Below are 24,920 nucleotides of genomic sequence, written 5' to 3'. Positions count from 1 at the left end.
GTTGCAAGCAACGGAGTTTGCGCTCTACAACCGACGAAGGCACTGTACAAGTCTCATTGTGCGCTCTTGTACTTGAAACATGTCAATATAATATCGTTAAGATAAGCGACTGCCGTTCTGTCCTTATCGCAGTATCCAGACATGATAACCTTCAACCAATGTACGCCCGCGTCTTAGCGTCAGGCGAATGGTAGAAGTCACATTACGTCTACAAATTTGCACTGGGGCGAACCATTTTCGAGAAGTGGCCACCCTTTGAGTGCTGAGAGACATACGACGGACAGTCCCGGGCGTGATAAGCAGCAGCCTTCCATATCGTCGATGTGAGATCCTTATATGGGATCGGCGTTGGGGGTACTGGCCTTCTTTAATACTCTCCTTGGCAAGGCGGTCAACGGTTCCATTATGAAGAATGCCACGGTTTCCTTTAGTCCAGAGTAATTGGACGGAAATGCCCAAGGTCTGCGTGTCTCTTATGGCCACCAAGACGTCCAGAACATACCTGTTGGTCTGTTTATCAAACGCGGAATGTTGCGATTTCTGCAACACACTTTGAGAGTCCGTAGGTATAAGGGCGAACTTGAACGTCCGGGTACCATAATGAATAGCTTCCTTGATGGCCAGTAGCTCCGCCGTGTAGACGGAAGTTTCAGGTGGAAGAGCAAACATTTGGAAGGCGCCAATAGAACGGCAAAAGAAGGCATGTCCCACACCCGCCTCAGAATTTAAACCGGCCGTGTAGATGTGAGCGTACTGCGGCCATTGTACGCTGAGAAAATGTTCAAGGTCTTGAGTAATGTTGGTCTCCTTTTGGAAATCGGGCGGCAAGTATGCCTCTGGGGCTGGACTGAAGAATAGACTAAACGTAAAACGAAAACAGGGGAGTTTCGTAATAACGTAATGACAATTTATTCGGCTTCTTAACCCTCTGACCGAATACGCTTTGCTATCGTGATGGCTAACCACGACGCTGTTACTGATGCACACTGCTCAATGTTAAAAGTCTTGTGCTTGGACCGTTCATTGGGGACAGGTGAAAATGTGTGCCCCAACCGGGACTCGAACCCGGGATCTCCTGCTTACATGGCAGACGCTCTATCCATCTGAGCCACCGAGGGTACAGAGGATAGCCAGACTGCAGGTACCATCTCGCGCTCGCCTCCCGCGAGACCCACATTCCCACCTTGTATGTCCACACACTACATTCGTAGAGTCCCACCCTAACACACTCATTAGTCGTGGAAGACATTCTTAACAAGTTTCGTAAGAGTTCGCAGAATATGTGTGCATCGGCACAGAAGTAGGAGGTCATGGCCGGTGTTGCCAGAACTATTTACTTATACGAGTATGGTGTCTCTTCTTTGGGACATGTCCGAAGGAACAGATACCATATCCATATATATAAATCTGAGAGGGGTGCGTTGGGTAGTTTCCCTTGTCAGAATGCAGCCCTGAACAACCACTGAAAGTTTAAATGTTAGTAATTGCAGCAATGCACGTTACATCTCAATTTTCTGAAATGTAGTTAACTACATGGATACCTGAACTTCCTGGCAGACTGGAACCGCGACTCCAACCTGAGTCATTTCCACTTCTCTTTCCCATGAAAGGCAAAGGTCTCCAGTTGGAGTCGTGGCCTGGCTCACAAATTTGCCAGGAGTTTTAAAAAATGGGCGAATCTGCCGTTGGGGGAGGGGGGCGGCGTTGATTTGGGGGAAGAGATCAAACAGCAAGATCATCGGTCTCTTCGGATTAGGGAAGGGTGGGGAAGGAAGTCGGCTGTGCCCTGCCAAAGGATCCATCCAGGCATTTACCTGAAGCGATTTAGGGAAATCACGGGAAACCTAATTGAAGATGGCCGGTCGGGGGATTGAACCGTCGGCCTCCGGAATGTTCTTTTTTTAATGATCTCATTTTGTTCTACATTGTTCGTTGAATTTGTTTGTGGCGGGCGTCCGATGACACCAGTTCAGGTTGTTCGTTGATCCGTTCACTCAGTTTTTTCATTACAGAGGGTCGCTAAACCCTCTGACCGAACACGCTGAGCTACGGTGCCGGCGTGTGCTAACCACTGCGCCACATCGCTCGGTCGGCTAATCTGTTCCGAATCGCGGACGAAGGGGGGGGGGGGGGCGGGAGGGGGGCACTATACAGCCACAGTGTAACATCGCTTCCCTTAAGACCACCGGTTTTAGCCGCTGTCGGGGTTGGCTTGTACTTGGATGGGTGACCATTCCGCTTGCCGAGCGCTGTTGGCGAGTGGGGTGCACTCAGACCTCGGGAACCCGATTGAGGAGCTCCTTTATTCGGAAGTAGCGGCTCGGGTCACGAAAACTGACAACGGTCGGGAGAGCGGTGAGCTGACCAACGACCCTCCATGTCCGCATCCAGTGACGCCTACCGGATGAGGATGTCACGGCGGTCGGTCGGTGCCGCTGGCACTTTCGAGGCCTGTTGGGACGGTCGTTAAGAGGTACAGTAGCCAGGCCAGCGCAGAACTAACGACGGGAAACAGTTAGGGACGGCCGTCGCCTCAGATACTTGCTGGGGCGGCGTGTTTAGATGGCAGGTAGCGGCGGCCGCCGCGTTTGACCTCTGCAAACAAACGCCGGTCGGCGCCGGTCGGATGTAAGCAACAGACCGCGGGCTCCGCCATTTGTTTAAGGACCGCCTCGCCGTAAAACACTCTACAAGAACTCTGTAATTGCCGAGGCTACACAGACGGCTGTAAATCTCTCCGCCGAGCAGTAAACCGCCGGCGGTGATATTTTTACTGCGCCGGTCTCTTTCCCGGCGATCGCGTGTCCAACACAGCGGGAACTTGCCGACCGACTCCGGGAGTCGATGCTGTGGATACTCAACAGAGGCAACAAACTTTGCTCGCAGAAAGTGTAAAGGGACCAGTTCGGGCTATGCTGCCAGAGACTGGCGGGCGCAGCTAAGGGCTAGGGATTCATTGTCTTGTGGCGACTACTTCTTACTGTTAGATGGTAAACTGGGAAGCGTATTGAAAGGTGGCTGTATAAGCCAACTTTCATTTCTGCTGTTTGACACTGCTCACTTATCCAGTATAGATTGAAAAGACGGTTTTTGTATGTGTTGTACTCCCTTGGCTACAGATTAACCAGATTGCGACTATATATATTTTGTGTATGACTACATAATCTCCCCAGAATATTAGTCTCTGGGATTATGTGTTTAAATGTGTTGATGAAGGAAGCTGAGACTGCGCCACGTGCTGTTGGCTGTGCAGCGTGCAGTACCAGTATCGACACCTTTCCCCATAGGTACCTAACAAAGCTGCTTCTTTGCGGTGAGTGAGCTGCAACCTGCGGTTGTTTCCTGATGATGCTGTGGTCTACGGGAACGTATCGAAGTTGAGTGAATGTAGGACGATACAAGACGGCTTAGACAGAATTTCTAGTTGCAGTAATGTAAGGCAGCTAGCTCTAAACGTAGAAAAATGTAAGTGAATGAGGATGATCAGGAAAAACAATCCCCTAATGTTCGGATACAGTGTTAGTATTGACCTGCTTGACACAATCACGTCGTTTAAATATCCGGGCATAACGTTGCAGACCAGTATGGAAAGGAGCCAGCGTGTGAGGAATGTGGTAGGCAAGGCGAACGGGTGACTTCTGTTTAATGGCGGAAATTTAGGACGTGTGATTCATATACGAAGGAGACCGCATATGGGACGCTGGTGCGAACAATTCTTGAGTACTGCTCGAGTGTTTGGGATCCATACCAGGTCGGATTAAAGGGAGACATTGAAACAATTCACAGGCGGGCTGCTGGAATTTGTTAACGGTGGTGGCTTCGAACAACATGCAAGAGTCACGGAGGAACAGTTTGAAAAAAAAAAAAAAAAAAAAAAAAAAGAAAACTAGAGAAGCTGACTACCAAACGATTCTACGGCGCCCGCCAACATACATTTCGCGTAAGGACCACGAATAGAAGACAAGAGAAATTAGGAGTCGTACGGAGGCGCATAGACAGTAGTTTTTTCCTCGCTCTACTTGCGATTTGAATAGGAAAGGAAATGGCTCGCAGTGGTACAGAGTACACTCCGTCACGCACTATAGGGTGCTGCCACCATAGGAAGATTTGAAGTTCCTTGGAAGACTTCTTGGTAAAGTTTTTGGTCCGGTTAGTGGTATGAAATTAATATTCAACTCATTTATTTCACGAAATGTTCCGAAGTGCTCTTTGTTTCAGTTCGCTGAGTTTTTCAGTTAATTTTCATGACATGCTTCAAGCGATCCTTCATACCAAAAGCCACTATGTGCCATTGGCATTGTTCACTCTTTAACTGAATGCCTACCACGTTTTCCTTAAGAACAATCTACCCTTCAAATTGCAAGTATAATCATACTGATCAAATCAGTTCTTGTACCCTAACATCACAATGGCGTCCATGTGACGGAAACCAGCATGTAGTTAGACTTGCGACTATTTATTAAAATTCTTGCCTCCAGCATCGGCTCGTATTCTCGCAGTGAAATTAAGGAAATGAGATCTCGAAATCTGCTATTCCTTTTTTCCATATCTGAGGCACATATTAATATGTGACCAGGTATTAAACTTAATCAGTCTATAAATGTTGAAGGTCGGCAGCGTTGTCTTTGGCGAAATGAAGTCTTCCAGCGAACATGTTGTCGGATACAAACAAGCAGAACAAAAAGTTCTGGATAGTTTATGGCTTTCTGCAGAATCACAAATCGATTTGGTCCCCAAGGAGGCTACAATATGCTGTGGTTACCTTTGTTCTTGTTATCCCACTCCTTCCTCTAACGGATTTCCCAGATTTACAATATACATTTCTGCCAGATGGTGGAGCTTCTTTAGAACATACGACGTAGATTGTTGAGTCTAGCTTACCATAGAGGGAGTTTCGATGCTCTGTATATGGTTTCCAAAGGATTTGTTCCACTCAGAAACCTATCTCTGGTCTCCATTTTCTGAGCATATCGTTATGTACATACAGAGTTTACGGTTTGATATGTTCCATCCCACACTTCTCTGTATTTTCGTGTAGTCATTGAAATTCCAAAGGTATCGGGCAAGAAATACCGGGAGTGAAAGGTTGTGTACTACTTCTGCAGGAAGCACACTGCAGTTACAAAACCCATGGACGTGAAACACAGGCAGTGATTGGCAAGGAAATGAGACGCCTTTGTGGTAAGCATAACAGAAATTGGTTGGTTGTTTGAGGGAAGAGACCAAACAGCGAGGTCATCAGTCTCATCGGATTAGGAAAGGATGGGGAAGGACTTCGGCCGTGCCCTGTCAAAGGAACCATCCCAGCATTTGCCTGGAGCGATTTAGGGAAATCACGGAAAACCTAAATCAGGATGGCCAGACGCAGGATTGAACCGTCGTCCTCCTGAATGCGAGTCCAGTGTGCTACCACTGCGCCACCTCGCTCGGTAACAGAAATTGGGAAAGGGACTCAATGCTCATGGCGAAGAAATAGTGTAAGTGGGCTGTTTATGTTTTATATTGGTCACGCCACGTAGCGCTCTGTGTGAAAATCACTGGCTGTGCTGTGTGCAGTCTGTGGCTAGTTTGCATTGTTGTCTGCCATTGTAGTGTTGGGCAGCTGGATGTTAACAGCGCGTAGCATTGCGCAGTTGGAGGTGAGCCGCCAGCAGTGGTGGATGTGGGGAGAGAGATGGCGGAGTTTTGAAATTTGTAGGACTGGATGTCATGAACTGCTACATATATTATGACTATTAAGGTAAATACATTGTTTGTTCTCTATTAAAATCTTTCATTTGCTATCTATGCCTATCAGTAGTTAGTGCCTTCAGTAGTTTGAATCTTTTATTTAGCTGGCAGTTGTGGCGCTCGCTGTATTGCAGTAGTCCGAGTAACGAGGATTTTTGGTGAGGTAAGTGGTTTGTGAAAGGTATAGGTTAATGTTAGTCACGGCCATTCTTTTGTAGGGATTATTGAAAGTCAGATTGCGTTGCACTAAAATTATTGTGTGTCAGTTTAAGCACAGTCATGTATAATTTTTCTAAGGGGACGTTTCATATGGCATTACGTGGGCAGCTGTGCGACAGTCACCTGGAAAAAAGCCATTAGTGTGCGCCTTTCAGAGGCACAGGTGGAGAAAAATGGAGGGCATTATCCTCGCTGTAGACATTTCTTTGTAGAAAGCATCACAAATACGACACGCTCAAACTTGAAAATATATGATCACATTGTGGAGCTCTTAATTTATGATATTTACTAAAATGCCTAATGAAATGATGAGAGGCATTTTACATCTATTGTCTTTCTAGTTGAGAGATTGCTCATTTTGTTTAATATCTAGTTTCTAGCTGCACTGAAGCATTGGTTAAAATAAAATTTTATAGATGTACTAATATAAATATTTTATGCCTACAGATCCAGTAAATAATAATTTTGATGTACTTAAAAAAAACGAAGAATCACAAAAAGACATTTCCCTTCACCGGAATTGCATACAGAATTTTCTTTTCACCTACTTGGTAATTTGTTTGGTAGAATAACTTCTTGTGGTGCACCACTTTAATTACATAGACATTAAGATGTGAATATACATTTCCCTTGTCTGCATTGTTGTCTTTAGTGTAATATTTTTTTCTGCTTGAGCTTTGTCATGTTTAGATATAAGTTATTGCATTTGCTGCTGCTCTTTGCCAGGCATAATGTTACTGAATTTGACTTTGTATTACTCTTTTAAGGCAGTTTTACTACTGATTTATTTTTATTGTTTGCTGCACATTGCCTTATATTAGTTGTAATATTGCAATTGCTTTGCTAATTTCTATAATGCTGCTTGCTTCGCTATTTTCCATTTTTTTTGTCATTGCCGTTCATATTAATTGTTTTGTGCTGCTGCATTGCCTCGTCCCTTAGTTTATGCATCAGAGCTCAGTAGATTTAAGTTAGCTTAAGAGGGGGTAGACTATATAAGAAACTGACTATGGACAATAGGGAAAAAATGCATTGAGAAGTCATACGATAAAGATTTGGGCCAAAATGAGTATTGTACTCTAAGAAATAATTGTTTTGAAAGAAATATGAATAGAATACAGAAAGCAGGTATAGATAGGATTTTTTGGGAATAATGATGAATGAAGGGAGATCTCCAAGAAGTAAAGAAAGTTTTGATTGAAAAATACTGCAGTAAAACAAACCCTGTCCTTTCCTTTTGTATTATTCCGCTATATGTTTGTGTACCCTTGTGTATTTGTGTTCATCCTGTCTTTATGTGTTTATCTTATACGATTTATGTTGTAGAATTTTTCTAATACTCAGCTACATTCACTATGATGAGGAATACTGTTATCCTCAAATATAATTTGCATTAATAATATGTTATTTACTTTGTAAAGATGTTTAGACATTATTTATCTGTTCTGTTTTGTTGCTCATGTGTGAAGTTGATGTTTCAAAAGTTATTCTGATCTTTTATGTAGGTACATATAATTCCTGTAACACTGATGTATATGTTATTTCGATTCTTTTGTAAAGCCTGTATTACTACAAATGTTATCTGCATTATTATGTTTTTAATGATGTTTTCTGTATCTTTGTAATTGTATTCTCATGTCATAAAATTGTAATTGTCACCAGTTCATCGTATTATTAACTTGTAAGTTACATTTCACTGCACACGTTTCTGTTGGTCATAGTATATGGACAATATGTGAGAAGTAGGGACTGTTAGTGTTTGCACGTGTGTTAATAATTCAGCAAGGGACTGGATAACAGCATTGCTTGTTCTAAGGACAATTCCAAAAACTTTGTGAGTGCACAAGTGGTGGTTATGGACTTGCTATATTATCCGCGAGACTCTTCAATGGTGATTGTGCACCTGCACAGTCACAACAGATGGCTGATGGCCATCTCTACAAGGACTACAGTGGGTCTGCATCTTTGATGACCCACAAATACCATTATTTCTACAAGGACTACAGTGGGTCTACACCTTTGCTGACTCACCAATACCATTATTTCTACAAGGACTGCAGTGGGTCTGCACCTCTGGTGTCCCACCAATACCGTAATCTCTACCAGGACTACAGTGGGTCTACTCTGTGATGACCTACCCACCAATATTCTTCAAAACTTCGACTGACTCTGCTGTGGGTTTGCTCTGTTGTGGCCCATTACATGCCTGCATGTCAAGAGTCAGCACTGTCTTTCCGTTGGAAGGACAACAGTACTTCTTCAAGACTGCAGGGAAATCCACTACTTTCGTGTGCATTTTCTTTAACTGCTCAGACTTTGAGAAAAAGACTGCAATTTTACTGTAATGAATGATCAGGGCTGTCTTTATGGACTGTGAGAAAATTTTAGTTTTTGACCAACATTGTATCAATAAGTGTGTGCATTTGATATCTTTGTTATTTTAATTATGACAAATTTTATCAAATCATTATTGGCCACTGCCCAAAACAATTTGTAAAATTTTTTGTGGGGAGTTTGGGGGCTATGTAAGTAGGCTGTTTATGTTTTATACTGGTAACGCCACGCAGCACTCTGTATGAAAATCACTGGCTGTGCTGTGTGCAGTCTGTGGCTAGTTTGCATTGTTGTCTGCCATTGTAGTGTTGGGCAGCTGGATGTTAACAGCGCGTAGCGTTGCGCAGTTGGAGGTGAGCCGCCAGCAGTGGTGGATGTGGGGAGAGAGATGGCGGAGTTTTGAAATTTGTAAGACTGGATGTCATGAACTGCTATATATATTATGCCTATTAAGGTAAATACATTGTTTATTCTCTATTAAAATCTTTCATTTGCTATCTATGCCTATCAGTAGTTAGTGCCTTCAGTAGTTTTGAATCTTTTATTTAGCTGGCAGTAGTGGCGCTCGCTGTATTGCAGTAGTGCGAGTAACGAAGATTTTTGGTGAGGTAAGTGGTTTGTGAAAGGTATAGGATAATGTTAGTCAGGGCCATTCTTTTGTAGGGATTATTGAAAGTCAGATTGCGTTGCGCTAAAAATATTGTGTGTCAGTTTAAGCACAGTCATTTTTCTAAGGGGACGTTTCATAATAGGAACTGAGGTTTGCCGATGCTATAGTAATTTTGTCAGAGACGGCAAGTGGCTTGGAATAAAGAGTTTAACGTAATCAATATTGTACGAGAAGAGGTCACAAAATGAACTTCAAGAAAAGTAAGACATGGGTACTGGTGTGTCCTCAGTTTAAGTCAGATCATTCTCCGGGACTTTGATTAGAAAATGGAAGTAAAATTTGTAGAATAATTTTGCTCTTTAGGGAACAAGGTAACTTACGATGGCTGAATAGGAGAGGATACAAAATATACCTTCCCGTCAGCTTGAGAAACTTTTTTGCAGAGACTAATATTTTAACATGGAGCTTAAATTTAAGTGTTACAAAGACTTTTCTATAAGTAGTATCTGGTTTCTTGCCTTATACTGAATTAAACGTGTGTGATAAGCAATACAGATGAGAAAAGAAACTTTTGAAACATGGTACTACAAAAGAATGCCGAGAATTAGATGGGAAAATAGAATGACTAACAAAGTGTGGTTGAATCGAAGAGAAAGCGGCGTTATGGTATACCTTATCTAAAGGGGTGACAGCTTTTTAGGACACATCGTTGGGCATGAGTGAATAGGCAGGGGAAGGGTGGGGGGGTGGGGGGAAGATAGTAGATGGAGACTAAGGCTTGACTAACAGTTAGCAGCTTCAAGTTGTAAAATGGCAATAACTATGCCCCTTACATGAAGTCATTAAAGATCACCTAACTCACGTTGAGCGAATAGTAGGGCTGAACAAAAATGACTGACAAGGCACAATGCATTTTGTAGAGGGTATAGTATGGATGTATTGGAATAATTAATGTCGAGTGATGGTTTTAAAGTAATTCACATGATATGAAAACTTTGTGGAAATGCTTCGATTTACTGGAGGCTAGTTTACCCCAGGGAAGTACTCAGAATTGACCATGGCCGCCAGGGGAGCGGCTAAGGGAAGCGGCAATAGGCAGCTTAGGGCGGCTCAAGCTCTGAGAAAGCGGTAACTGTGCGCGGCCTCCAACCGCCTTAAGATGAGTGACAGTGAGTGGGTGGTTGACCCCAACTCCATGCTGGTGTACCAGGAACCAGACAGAGAACTTGTACGCCTGTTGATAAATGTCCATCGTCCCGTTTTCTGTGAAACATGCGAGAAAGCCGCGCAAAGCTACAGTGGAGCGGTCAACAGAGGTCAAAATATGCGTCTTCGTGACTATAGCAACTTCACGCTGAATTCTCAGTCCGCAGAGTCTGAAGCAAATCAGGCGAAGAGCGACAGAATGAAATACGCCGGCCTCCGATGGGAACGTAGGACCAAGGAATTTGAAGAACTCTCCAGGGAGTCAGAATTCCGGAAAACTGGGTGTTTGTGCAGGCGCTAACCTTGATGGGTGGCCTGGGAGGAGCAAAACAGAAGTTGAGAGGAAGGGAAATTTTGTGGGAATTTGATCACTTCCCAGAGCAGGCATTGGTCGGCGCTGGGAAGCGACGCATAGTTAACGTGATTTGCGCTGCAATTGCCGTAAATGATTTTGCTGGAGGGGAAACCGAGGCAAAGAGCAGACTGTGAGAAGTCTCCGTAGAGGTCTTCCGTTCCCAGCTTGCCTACAGTGCAGACGTGGCGTTCTTGACTCAGCTTGCCTGAGAAAGTGAGCATCTCTGCAGTTTAGGACTTAGCAAAGGGAATGATTGAGCTTGGAGATAGGAAGTTTTGGTTCAGCTATGTACTGAGCAAGATAGCTAGGAGTGAATAGACGAGTGCAGCCTTGGAGCACCACGAGGTCGGCCGACGTCCACACAACCACGACGCCCTGCCACGCTGAATTCGGTGGTATTGCGCCTGCTCCGGCCACTGATTAATTTGTTGGATCACGTCGGCAAAGTTTCCACGAGGGTTTCATGGGCCGTGTATTGTAGAATTCTTCTTGTACTTCGCATTACACCTGGGTCAGTCGATAGGAATTACTTTTGATTTATCGCGCTTTACTCCACGCAAACGCAGTTTATTACCACTGCCTGTTAAGAGAGTCATGTAATGTGATGATTGAAGGTCGTGAGTTAAAATAAATCTGTGCTAATCGACTGCATCTGTTTTCAATCAAGTAGTTGAAATCCCAAGTCACTTTCTTAATTAATCTTATGTTCAACATTTGCATCTGGTGTTCAATAGCTGAATATAACATCAATGTGCACCCTGTTTTAATTAAAAGGGATCAATTCTGAATCAGTTAATGTCAACACTGCCACTGCAGTTCAATCAGGAGTTACAGGGCCTTATTACTTTCTTTGCGTTATCCGATATTGTGGCAGTTTTGCACTCTCTGTTGATCTGTTAGTCAGTTACCTGGGGCGAACACACACCAAAACCAGATAAGTGACGGGTGGGGTGTTACAAAGTATATGTAGGTTGCAGTACGAAGAGGATAGGGTAGATTAGCATGGGGGCTCTATCAAACCAGTCTTAGGACTGAAGTCTACAACAAATCAAAAACAGAATGAGGAAACTAAAGGAAGTCGTTGGGCGACAGACCAGGTGAATTAGTTAATGACTCATTAAATCGAGGCTTGTGATCTATGATGTGCTGCGGTGACAGCTGATGCGACGTTTTTGATTGTTTTTCCTGGTGTAATCGGTGACTTACGGCAAACATTGTTTTATGGCATTCAGCATTAACTTTTATCCGATCGTCTAAAGCGATAGTCGTAAATTTTCGACAGTAATCAAAGAAACGAGCCTTCAATTGTAAGTGTTTCGCTAACAAAGCGGTTTTGTCGGTTTCGGTTAATAATACAACACCCAACCGTTGATAGCTAATTAGATTCCAAATTTATGCAAGTTTAGGCCCCTATTACGATAATGTATACGGATTTAGCCTTTCCTTGGCCGAATTTATTGAGTATTTCATTAAAAGAACTGATACGAACTTGTTTTGCAGCTTCGATAAAACTGAATGGAATCCACTGCAAATAAATCTTCTAAATGTTCATGGAAAATCAAATGTACAATAGTCTCCGACGTGCGTAAAAATGTCTTTGCCTACCAGTAAATTATCTGCCGATCCTCGTCAATCGTGTTGTTCACAGAATCGACGCTTTTTCGAACAACAACCGATTTTGTTCGACTTTAACGAAATGCATCACCGCCGGAAGTAAGGTAAGGTCACATAAATTGCACCACTTCCAGAATTTTTCTGATTTTTATGAGATGTAATACACATTACCTAAATGTAATATTAACGTTGTGCAGCCCATAAGATGAAAGTTTCGGAAATAAATTTTCTACAGTTTTCATGATATGACAAAGTTGGTAGAGAGGTGAGAAGTGTTAAAATTTAAAGCAGGTCTCCTAAATTGTGTTACTGATTTATAAATTGTACGACTAAGAATTTTCTCAGCTGTAACAAGAAGTACACAAATGTGGTATGACCAATACTATTTTAATTTTTAAAATATTAGCAAAGAAATGTGAGCCCATAATACATATCCTTCATCTAAAACGTGTTACTACTTTAATGTCTAAACTGAATACTTTGGAACTGATAGCAGATGATGGTACTTTCCTATGATAGCTTGTTTTGTGGGAGTTGAAGGTTCAGGAGTGCATAGTTTCTATCAGTTTGTGCTTATTTTCCAGTAGTTTGTCTAGACATTTTCTCCAATCATTTCTTTGTCCTTACTAGTTTTTGATTCTAAATTGGACTTGCTCGCCACGGAGTCAGAAATCTGAAACACGTATGAATCCAATGGCCAGATTCCAGTTCCGGAGAAGCCGCTGTGAGTGCTTTGCATGGTCGCAGCCCTGCCATATGAGTGTCCTAACAGGTGAGCAACCTTTGTCTGAGTAGTATTGCTACCAGGATTTGAGAGAAGTCACCTTTCAGCTGATTGTTTACAATAAGTAGAAAATGGCTTTAAAAATGCAACGTCCGGTGGCTGTTGCCTATGTGTGGTGTATGGTGACATTCAAAGCATGACTGCACCGTTACCTGTAGCTAAAGGTGTAGCAGGCGACAGATACAGCAGTACAGTTATTACATCAATTGTTAAAACATGTATAGGGAACAGAATCTTAGAATATGTGGTATAATATATAATGAAAGTGGTGATAAAATTTATAAGCCGCCGTCATACTTTTCAAACTTACTTTTTTACTGCAAAGAGGCTAGAGTGATCTTAAAGGTTTCTACGCTATGTTGACGTTGAATAAATTATGTGCTGTAAAATTTATAAACAGACTAGACAAACCTGTAAAAGTACAGATACTTAATTTGATCAAAAAATTTTGACTTCCGTAGATCACAAATTGAACCACTCCATGCCAGATTTCTCAACGGTCTGTCGAAACGGCCACATTCAACGGTTAGAAAGAAGCTAATGCGCACTATTTCCAACATGTGTCATCAGGATGCAGTGTGTTTTCTAGATATACTGGTGATACCATTCAAAGGGTTGTACAACATATGAGAGTCTACCCTACGACCAAGATGTAATCTACCAACAGATTGTAAAAATTGTTAACGGTATTCTCTGAACGTGATTGGTTACCAAAAGTTTCATGAAGGATTTCGAAGCCGTCCTTAGATTGTTTGCAGATGATGCTGTCATTTACCGTCTTGTAAAGTCATCAGATATCAAAACTATTTCTAAATGATTTAGATAAGATACCTGTATGGTGCGAAAAGTGGCAATTGACCCTGAATGAAGAAAAGTGTGAAGCTATTCACATTAGTACTAAAAGAAATCAGCTAAAATTCGATTACGCGATAAGTCACACAAATCTGAAGGCTGTAAATTCAAGCAAATACTTAGGTATTACAATTACAAGTAACCTAAATTGGAACGATTACATCCATAACATTGTGGATACAGCAAACCAAAGACTGCGATTCGTTGGCAGAACACTTAGGTGCTACAGGTCTACTAAAGAGACTGCTTGCACCACGCTTGTCCTCCATATTCTGGAGTATTGCTGTGCGGTGTGGGATCCGCATCAGTTGGGACTGACGGTTGACATAGAAGAAGTACAAAGAAGGGCAGCTCGTTCTGTATGTTCTCGAAATAGGGGAGATAATGTCACAGACATGATACGTGAATTGGAGTGGCACTCATTAAAACAAATGCGTTTTTCGTTGCGACGGGATCTTCTCATGAAATTCCAATCACCAGTTTTCTCCTCCAATTGCGAAAACATTCTGTTGCTACCCACCTACATAGGGAGAAATGATCATCACAATAAAATAAGAGAAATCGGGGCTCGCACAGAAATATTTAGGTGCTTGTTTTTCCCGCGTGCCGTTAGAGAGTGGAACGGTAGAGAGACAGTTTGAAGGTGGTTCATTGAACCCTCTGCGAGGCACTTTATTGTGAATAGCAGGGTAATCACGTAGTTGTAGAAGCACTGTTGTTGAGTTAGGCCTTTACAGAAATTCTAAAAATTGTCCCAACTCTTATGTAAAATTTCCAATTTTTTATAGCAGTTTCCTTAAATGCTCACTGTAAACAAACTAATAGGCGAGTATCTTGGCTGTGACTATTAAAACTGTAAGAAATGATAAATTTTAAAACGACAGATATGTGAAGTCTCAATAGCGCCATCTACTGGCAGTCACTAGCTCACGCAGCCACGCTCTGCCTTTGTGCGACTGGAACGCAGTTGGCCCGTTGCCAGTCCAAGCAAAGAAAACATTCCAGGCTGCCGATTCACAGTGTTGGCGGCAACACATTGTTGTAGCTCTCTCTATAAATGTTCAAATGTGTGTGAATTCCTAAGGGACCAAACTGTTCAGGTCATCGATCCCTAGACTTACACACTACTTTAACTTACGCTAAGAACAACACACACACACACACACACACACACACACACACACACACCCATGCCCGAGGGAGGACTCGAACTTCCGGCGGGAGGGGCCGCGCAGTCCGTGACATGACGCCTCAAACATCGCAGCCGCTCCACGTGGCCCTCTACCTACATCTGTACCGGTCCGAAATCTTCGGTCACAGAGGCAAGGTAAGTTTCCCCTCACTGGGTTGTACCACGCGGTCGACCTTTCTGCCGCTACTATCGACTATTTGCGCCCTCCTGGCGAGTCCAGCAAGGCTGAAACAACACTACGTTCAGCATTCTACAGGCTGTTCCAAAAAGATTCGTCCAGTTTAACGGAACTATATCTTGCACATGAATTTGAGTGAGTCCACATGTACGTCTACTCCGCAAGCTACCTTACGGTGTGTGGCGGGGGATACTTTTGGTACCACTATCACTTCCCCCCTCCGCCCCTCATCTCTCTCTCTCTCTCTCTCTCTCTCTCTCTCTCTCTCTCTCTCTCTTTCTATCTTTCTTTCTTTCTTTCTTTCTCACGACCTGCAGTTTATACGATTATCAACAGTTTCTACACGAATATACATCATTTTAAATTAATATCTCAACATTTTAAGGTTCCCTACTAATCTGTTTAATTTGCGCTAACAGTATTCGTTCACATTTCTGTAACATGCCTCTATTTTGTATATTTTTACAAGCGATATCACAGCTTACTAAAAAAATGCTTCATGGGAGGGAACACACTTACGAAGACATCCGTGTGTGAAATCATCCTGTTCTTCTCGTTTTGTCAGATTAGAGTAAAAACTCGATCTTTCGATGGTTTGGTACATCATATTCATCAGATTCAACCACAGCAGCAACAACAACAGGCAGTTGCCTATGGCGAAGACGATGCAGGCAGTGGTCGAAAGCTCAAGTGCTTATTTTAATTCGAAGTGTCAAAAAGATCATCATCATCATCATCATCATCATCATCATTTAAGACTGATTATGCCTTTCAGCGTTCAGTCTGGAGCATAGCCCCCCTTATACAGTTCCTCCATGATCCCCTATTCAGTGCTAACATTGGTGCCTCTTCTGATGTTAAACCTATTACTTCAAAATCATTCTTAGCCGAATCCAGGTACCTTCTCCTCGGTCTGCCCCGACTCCTCCTACCCTCCACTGCTGAACCCATGAGCCTCTTGGGTAACGTTGCTTCTCCCATGCGTGTAACATGAACCCACCATCTAAGCCTGTTCGCCCTGACTGCTACATCTATAGAGTTCATTCCCAGTTTTTCTTTGAATTCCTCATTGTGGACACCCTCCTGCCATTGTTCCCATCTACTAGTACCTGCAATCATCCTAGCTACTTTCTGGCAACAATCAGAGTCAAAAAGATCCAGGACGTTAAATACAAATCGTGTTCTACTGTTTGATTGTTTCTAGTCCTGCTCGCAACTGCAATAAAGTTACGTTTAGCACTTGCAACACTGTTAGTTAAACAAGTATGCATTTCCGTAAAATGAATTACAGACTGGAACTGAATCACGGACAATGTAATCTTTTGAACAATTTCTCTTTAAACAACTTGCTGCGTTGGATCCTGCGGTTTATTAAACGTCATCGCAAAACAGACGTGGGCTGAGAAATTTAATCATCCATTAAATGCATCATCTTGTTGATGAAGCAGTTATTTACTGCCCTCACCATGTGTTGACATTAGATTCGGTCTCGTGCTTGGCCAGTGCAGTACGTTTCGGCGCGGGACTACCTCTTCAGTTGACAACCATGACGTCTTTATTGAGAATCAGTAAACCAATGCACACGGTGATTCTTATTAACGTTTAAAAGCCCCTGTAGATGACGCTGAGACGAGTAATTTAATTTAAGACACGTGGGGCCGAAAATGTCGGGAAATACCCAAAACGTAGACGACAAATGTTGAACATGTGACGTCGGCATATGAAGTACCTTGCCGCACGCGCAGCTATTGGGTTTGTCAATCCTACCCTCGCCCAGATAGGCTACTGTTTTCGAACACTTTTTTTTTTTTTTGTAAATGTGATCAGCTGTAAACGTATATGTTACAAAATTGTCATCGCTGTAAACAAGGAAAAGCTGTTCTAATTTTGTGTAGTCTGAAACACATCCATCTCTTTTCAGAACTGCCAGCCAAGTGGCCGTTCAAAACTGTCCTTCATCTCTCCAGAAAGGCGGTTCCAACTTTCCAATCAGCAGGCTTCATTTCCTCTAAGCTATGTTTCTAATCACATGGTATAGTGATATGTCCTGTTTATGTGTGCGTCCAATAATTAGTGTAATATGAAGAATTTTACATAATCAGTTCTAACATGCATTCTCGGATCTATGTTCGTATAACATATTCTTTTCTCCGTGCGACAGACGTGTTCTAAGAGCTTGTACTTGAACTTCTATTACTTGTTTAAGAATTACATAGAATGTATCGCAAGCGTGTCACTAATAGATGAATTGATTTCACAGGATGTTTGTCGATTATAGGTGCAGACAAAATGAGTGTTTAGAGGACAATGAAACAAGCAAATAATCCAATTAAATGAAAGTTAGGAAACCGACGGTTTCTCCAACTCGATGTATGCACAAGTGCAGTCATGCCAATGTTACAACATTGTTGATGTCTGATACTACGGGTTTTCTTTCTTTTTTCTTTTCCTTTTAAAAATAGCAACTGAGGCATAATCTACGTAGGGGTAAACTGCCCTCGTGCGATTTTAACAACATTCTGGGTAATTAAGTACGATTAATGACGTTTCGACAACAAGCCGCGGCTAGCAAATACACTGACCTCCCAGGTCACCTGACAGGAACCCTTTGGATAATTTTTTTGTGTGAGAACATTTAAAATCTCTGGTGTATTCCATCACTATTCGTAGTGACGATGAACCCCATGAACGCATTTTTGATGGTTGTCAGTGCATTCGGAACCCAGATGAGATTTTTGTATGTGTACAGGTATCGATGAGTAGTCGTGATGAAGCCTGCCATCACGTGAAACGTGAATGTGTGGATCAGTTAAAGTGTGTTTGTTCTCAGGAGCATATCTGCAGATTGAATCCTCGGACAGTCTGTAGCAAGGTGTTCATGTACTCAGGGGTAACACATCGTATCGTGTCAACCACTGGTTTCCAAACCTGTGTTCAGTATGATTATTTCTTTGTTTCATGTCCTCCACTTACCCCTACAATAGCCAAAAGCCTGTATACCTAGAACTGTGTTTTCATGTTTCATTTATGCCGTGGTATATGTGATGTACTCTTGCTGATTTTCACCGCATGTTACCATCAGCTCGATCAAGTTCGGGTGTTATGAAAAAGCAATTACTTATGTAGTTGTATCTCCAAATTGAATACACTCTTCGGTTTCAAACACAGCTGATGATAGAATTAAAGTCGTTGATAATAAGTATCTGTATTTCTCCTCAATGAAATTAAAAAAATTCCGAAAAATAGGCTTTAAAAAAGTGTCTCTTGGTGGCTAATATGGAATAGCTGGGAAAGATGGTGGAAGGTTGTAAAAATGCAGATAATCATGTAAATTTGGAAAGAAATAGGTATACACTAACACAAATTTGGAACAGATGTTACAAGAAACTCTTAATAGCCCACAAATATAATCTTCGTTCTCCCACATGCGCAGTCAAGGTAGGTATTACAGAATACCAAGTATTCTCTGTTGAGCGGCATCCCATGTTGGACTTCGCACAATAACAACGGAAGAAGCCGTATCCATAGCCAAAAATAAAGTAGTACATCTACTGCTCTTTTACTTAATAAATTGCATAGCTTTAATACTTAAAGTACATTTTCGATTGTAGTATATTTTTTGAAAACTTACCTCAAAAAATTTTGTCAAAATATAAAAAAAAAACGAAGTCTCACAATGTCTGGAGATGGACTGGACGAGCTGCAGAGGATCATGGGAATATTTTGAAGTAGATCATGCGTCTCCTGCTTGGGAACACCACTAGACGCCTGAGAAATCACGCTCTTCCATATTGCCTACCGAACAAAGTAGGGCACTGGACTCGAATTTGGGAGGACGACGGTCCAAGGCCGCGTTCGCCCATCCAGATTTAGGTTTCCCGTGATTTCCCTAAATCACTTCAGGCAAATTCCGTGATGGCTTCTTTGAAAGGGCATGACCGACCTCCTTCTCTATCCTCTCCTAAATTCGATGGGACCGATAATCTCGCTGTTTGGTCTCCTCCCCCCCCCCCCCCCCCAAATCAACCAACCAACCATATTGCCAGACTGTTCTATAATACACGAAGTTCAGCGTAAAACGGTTGTTATTTTCGTGATTTTGGAAAGTGGCAAGGCGGTCGGTCGGCTAGTCTCTTTTCATTTATTTATTATCATTTATGCAGCTGGAGGGGAGTTGAGTCCGTTTAGATGAAGGAACGAAATTAATGATTGTATGTGCTGATTTAATTTCTTCTTTATTCCTTAATCTAACATGGTGCTGACTACATCAGTTGCTTTTCCGGATGAGCTTTAGAAGTGACGACTGGTACAGACAGAAGATAGGTGTGGTGCAGAAAGGGTCAGCAGTTCGACAAAGTTCTCATCCCTCTGAGTAACTTTGCCAACCAATTGTTCCAGTTTTGTAATTGTAATGGTATTTTCCGTGATTGTTGCTTTAGTAATTTCGTGATTGTTTTGTATGCTTTACGAATCTAGCGCTTTTTGTAATAAACTACAGAGGTCATTTAAACCTTGTGTTTTATTATCACATTTAATGTTTTCCAATGATAAAATGCCAATTCTTCACCTGAAGATTCACTGCTAAGACCCCAATATTTCGTAGAGTCAGTCAATCCGTTGGGCACATTGATTCGACTATTGGTTCTAAAGGGTGTGCCTTTGTCACGATTAATTCTGAGTCAGTTCAATTTACTTACAAACACGCAGAGTTTTGCAATTTTCTACACTGAAAATAACGATGTTAGTTAGAGAGGTGCACGAACTGGAGACCCCTTCTGTCGTAAGTTCCTGCGTAGCTAACTTCACCGCTACCGTGCGGGTAGACAGGTAGACAGGTGTATCAGTCCTTAAAAATAATGGTAGCGTTCACGCAAATACTTCGCGTGTCGCGTTGTTGGCACAGCCAGAGAAACAGTTGAAGTGAGGCAGTCCGTGTTATCCGCCGATGCGTCGCGCGGTCTCAGTGTGTGTGTGTGTGTGTGTGTGTGTGTGTGTTCTGCTGCAAGACGCAGACAGATCGGCGCGCCTTACTGTGACGGGACAACGGAGGCGTCTAATTAATGTACCTGTGCTCCAAGTAAAGCCCGTCACGACTCGTCTCGAAGTGGAGCGTTGAGCTCTGCCCCCTCTTGCAGTTGGAGCTACAACGGGAGGGAATGCTGTCACCGCGCTCTCTTTCTGCAGCGCATCTGCTAAAGTGTCAGCCAGATATAAACCTCTTGGAAACAGAGAGAAAGCCGTATGGTCTCGCCTCCTACGAAAGCTTCCCTGACACGTAATATAGCGTCTAGCAGTTGAATGAAATATTATCATTTTTTGTCCTATGTACCAAATCTGTAGTCATGTGGATCCATATAGGAAAAATAGTCATTTCTCCCTTCGTTGCCTTCTGTCTTGACTGGTTCGCGAATGTGAACACCTGCTCTATTGATTCAGTTTGTACAGGGTGTCTAGGGCAACACTAAGTACGAGAATCTGCGATAGTTGTTTTTATGATGTAACACTCACTTATTACGTGCGTAATTGCTAACATTACACGTTTGGGAAAGCCGAACAACGAGGAGGGTTGATACACTGGCGATGGTTTGACACACGGTGTGTGGCTCAAACATGGTAGAGCTCAAGCTTACTTTGGACATTCGGTTCGTGAACAACTGCTTGAGACGTTCTCTGAGCGGTGAGTATCAAGAGGTGGCCATGTTGCGTTCAGCACATCAACCTGACGTGAGTGCACAAGATCTCTCTTTTTGAGTCACGTGAAATCTCTTGAGCACAACAGATCTGTTCAGGCGAGCGGAACCTGTCGAAAATAAAGAACTCTGCCTGTTACATGGATTAGACAGGAGGGAAATACCTTCAGAAATCAAGAAGAATGTTGTACTTCCGATTGTAAAAGGTACAGATGCTGAGAGGTGTGATTATTATGTGACTATTACCTAACTGTCTGTTTAATGAATCATTGTTACAAAATACTGACACGAATTACTCAGAGAAGAAAAAACTGAAAAGGGCTATTTTGGGGAAGCTCTGTCTAGATCCCGGAGAAACACACAAACACAAGAGGTGGTACTGACCCTATGACTTGCCTTAGAAGGCAGGTTCAAGACAGGCAAAAATACTTTTATAGCATTTGCAATTGCAGGGATAGCTTTTGACAATGTTGACTAGAGCACATTCCTTGAACTCCTAAAAGGAGCAGGGGCAAAATGCACGGAGCGCAAGGTTATCTACAAGTTAAAAAAAAAAAAAGAAAAACTAAAGACTGCAGTTACAAGAGTCAAAGGCCATGAAGGGGTAACACTTACTGAGAAGAGGGTGAGACGTGAGACAGGGTTGTAATCATACCCGACGTTATTCAATCTTCACACTGAACAAGCAGTAGAGAAAGGGAATTATTTAATGTTGAGGAAGGCGAGTTCGTATTTTGTGCATTTTCGGGTTACCATCCTTCATCTCGGACTGTTTAAGCAAAAGTGTTAATATCTTCGCTCTTGAACGTATTAATCGACAAATACGTACACACATACTGTCACCTCTTAAGATTTGTGTCATGATCACGAAAATGTAATATATGCAGACTTACAGTCACACTTCCCAAAATAGAAGTTACTGTGTGGCGTACGTACTTCCATTGCCCATCTTCGAAGTGCAAAGGCGCAGTTGCGATGAAGTGACTGAAGCACCGTCAAATGGGACAGTATACAGACTGGGCAAGAGCAACGTGTTAGCGTGCTGCCGTATTTTCGGCTTCTCTGGGCTTCAGTTGTCTGTAGCTAAAATCATGATCATCACATTGTTCAGATCTTTGCCGTGAACTGTTAGATTTAGGTGTGCTATAATCATTCTTGAAACCTGTTAGTTCCAATTCGCTGGTGGATAATATATAGAAACTTCGAAATCGGGAAACATGCCTTTGTAAGTACTACATAATTTAAGATTGTCTCATGCAAATATTTTTTTCTTTTGGCAGACAATACATTTATGACTCTTGTGAATATGCTAGCCTTAATATTCTGTTCCAAGGCGTTGGTTGTTTGTTCAGTGACTTGAGCTTCTCTGCTCTTTAAATCCGTTAACCATCGAACATCGATCAAAAATGGAGAGTTTTTTAAATGTCTGACGTCGATGGCTGGCAGATCAAATGCGCCTCCATACTTTAAACTCGTTTTTAATCGGTTTTAGCAGATCTCTCTGCCTTATTTCTCTTGTTACTTTACTGAAGTCAGCTAACGCGACTGCAGACTGTCAATATAATTTCACTTATATAAGAAAAACATCTTTGTTCCGTTTTTCTCTCTATATTTGATATCGTTGTCTGTGTCTATTAATGTGGCTTTCGTCATGACGTTAGTTCGTCACATATCGGCAGCAGTCATTTAATATTTAATCTGGCGAAACTGAAGGGTGACGTACCTAAAATTCACTTTCGTACACTATGAAGACTAGGCTGTGTGGAAAGAACAGTAGCACACAATAACAGAAATATTGTTCTCCTTCATTCTGTATTGTCTTAATCGCATTTAATATCAAATACTATATAGTGGTCGATAGAAGTTGACTGCCTGCTTGTCATCTTTCTAATTAACGAATAAAATTAGAAATTCTCTAAGCTAAAACTGAATAAAAATGCTCTAAAACATTTGCACCGGATACTTCAAAACTCATGTTTTTACGAACGAAAATAAAAACTTCTCGATGTTATACTGCAATAGCTGGTCATTCCCTATTGAAACCTTGAATAAACAGACGGTTATCAGTTGAAATAGATGAAGACATTTCCCACTGAAACGCGTTTAACGTCTGCGAGAATGTGTGTGGTTAATAGCATTTCGCATCTCAGGTTACGTACATCGATAAACACGAATGACTGGTACCGAAGTAGTACATACAAACTCTGGAAAATGAGAATTCAGTACGGTGTGAAATATACATATACAGCCTGTAAATTTCATGTCATGGTGTAAAAAAAGGCATGAATTTGTATGTTTGAAAAAAAATTCGTCCTCTGTTCTTGTATTAGCCTCCAAACAGCTGTTAATTTGATCCCGATTAAGCTGTGGAGAAGTAATTCCCGACCAGCCATATCCGCATTGAAAAAATGGTTCAAATGGCTCTGAGCACTATGTGACTTAACTTCTGAGGTCATCAGTCGCATAGAACTTAGAACTAATTAAAACTAACCAACCTAAGGACATCACACACATCCAGCCCGAGGCAGGATTCGAACCTGCGATCGTAGCGTTCGGTTGGTCGGCTCCATACTGTAGCGTCTAGAGCCGCACGGCCGCTCCGGCCGGCTATCCGCATTCAGTTGCTAAGACGCCACATAGAAGTACAAGACCCAAAAATAGTGCAGGTCACGAATATTCCATCAGAGTAGACCAGATGCGCTGTTCGTTACGTGTATCCTTCGTCAGGAGATAGTCGTATATGTGGAACACGACAGAAACGTAGTATACTGGTGTGCAAACCTTAAGGACGAAAGTAACTTTCCCATTATGTGTCACTGCCAAGTAACATAGCTCGATGAAACTTCTACCGTAGGTAGACAGAACTGCCGTAGTACAGTACAAAGGTAACTGACGGAAATACATCATGAGACGAAAAGAAATGACACTTTCATTGAGAGACAATAATTATACCGCGATTTATGATGGTCCCCTGGGCATAATCCTTAATCGGGTGTGTGACCACCGTGGACAGCGAAATATGGTCTGCAACGTGTTCCCATGCTTGTGAGAAGGTTGGTAAGGAGTCCTTGTGGTATAGCATACCACTGCTCTACCAGCGCGTTCGACAACTGGTGGATGCTCCTTGCTGCATGTGACGTCTCCCGAACGCATCCTACACGTGGCCGATACTGTTGTGGACTGGCAGGACAGCCAATCCACAGTGACGGGTAATCGAAAGGCACGCGTTTAACTCACGCAGGCTGGCGTGAGGTCTGAAACAGGATACGTAATGAATGCTATAAAGAAAAGTACGTAGCTGCTGGAATACTTAACTTTAATCCTCAATTGGTGAACATTGGTCTTGTTAATGTACATGCTTCATTAGATACATAGCAAAGGATAAATGGCGCCTTGCTAGGTAGTAGCAATTGACGTAGCTGAAGGCTATGCTAACTATCGTTTCGGCAAATGAGAGCGTAATTTGTCAGTGAACCATCGCTAGCAAAGTCGGCTGTACAACTGGGGCGAGTGCTAGGAAGTCTCTCTAGACCTGCCGTGTGGCGGCGCTCGGTCTGTCATCACTGACAATGGCGACACGCGGGTCCGTCGTATACTAGCGGACCGCAGCCGATTTAAAAGCTACCACCTAGCAAGTGTGGTGTCTGGCGGTGACACCACAGATACGACTTCAGCAGGGGGAATGGGCAGACCAGTCCAATCACGGAATATATTCTCATTCCATAAAAGACGCACACGTAGGTCATTGTGTCTCCCCACACCATAACACCTAGCCCATCAAAACGATGTTGCTCGACAATGATCCTGTGTGCATTATGAGCTGCTCCCCCTCGCCGTACGAGGGTACGTCGAGAATCACTAGACAGAGTGAACATACAGTCATCCGAGAGGAGAGTAAGAGACCCCACTCATCACCGGACTAGCCCCTATTCTCTTGGCACCATTTCAAGTATTACAGCCGGTGTCGGGTGGTATAGAACAGTGTGCAGAGATTTATGTAACTTATACCCATACGCTTTTCTTGAATTAGTACGTATTACGTACATATTATTAGTAACTGATATCTTTATTACACGCCCTGTTGATGCACTTTGCGTGAGACAAACAACGCTATGTATGTGTGGACACTGCGTCATAAGGTGCACTGCGGAGGATC

General features: G+C 42.6%; 1 non-coding gene across 1 annotated transcript; it reads right to left on the bottom strand.

Annotated features, from left to right (window-relative positions):
• Positions 1–1,044: 1,044 nt before the first annotated feature.
• Positions 1,045–1,118, bottom strand: Trnat-ugu. Its single transcript has one exon. It is a non-coding gene; the product is annotated as a tRNA-Thr (tRNA).
• Positions 1,119–24,920: the final 23,802 nt, after the last annotated feature.

The sequence above is a fragment of the Schistocerca americana genome, chromosome 1 (genome assembly GCF_021461395.2).
Source record: "Schistocerca americana isolate TAMUIC-IGC-003095 chromosome 1, iqSchAmer2.1, whole genome shotgun sequence".
NCBI classification, from domain to species: Eukaryota; Metazoa; Arthropoda; class Insecta; order Orthoptera; family Acrididae; genus Schistocerca; species Schistocerca americana.
Note: the sequence above shows the minus strand (reverse complement) of the source record. Positions and strands in the feature narration are given on the sequence as shown.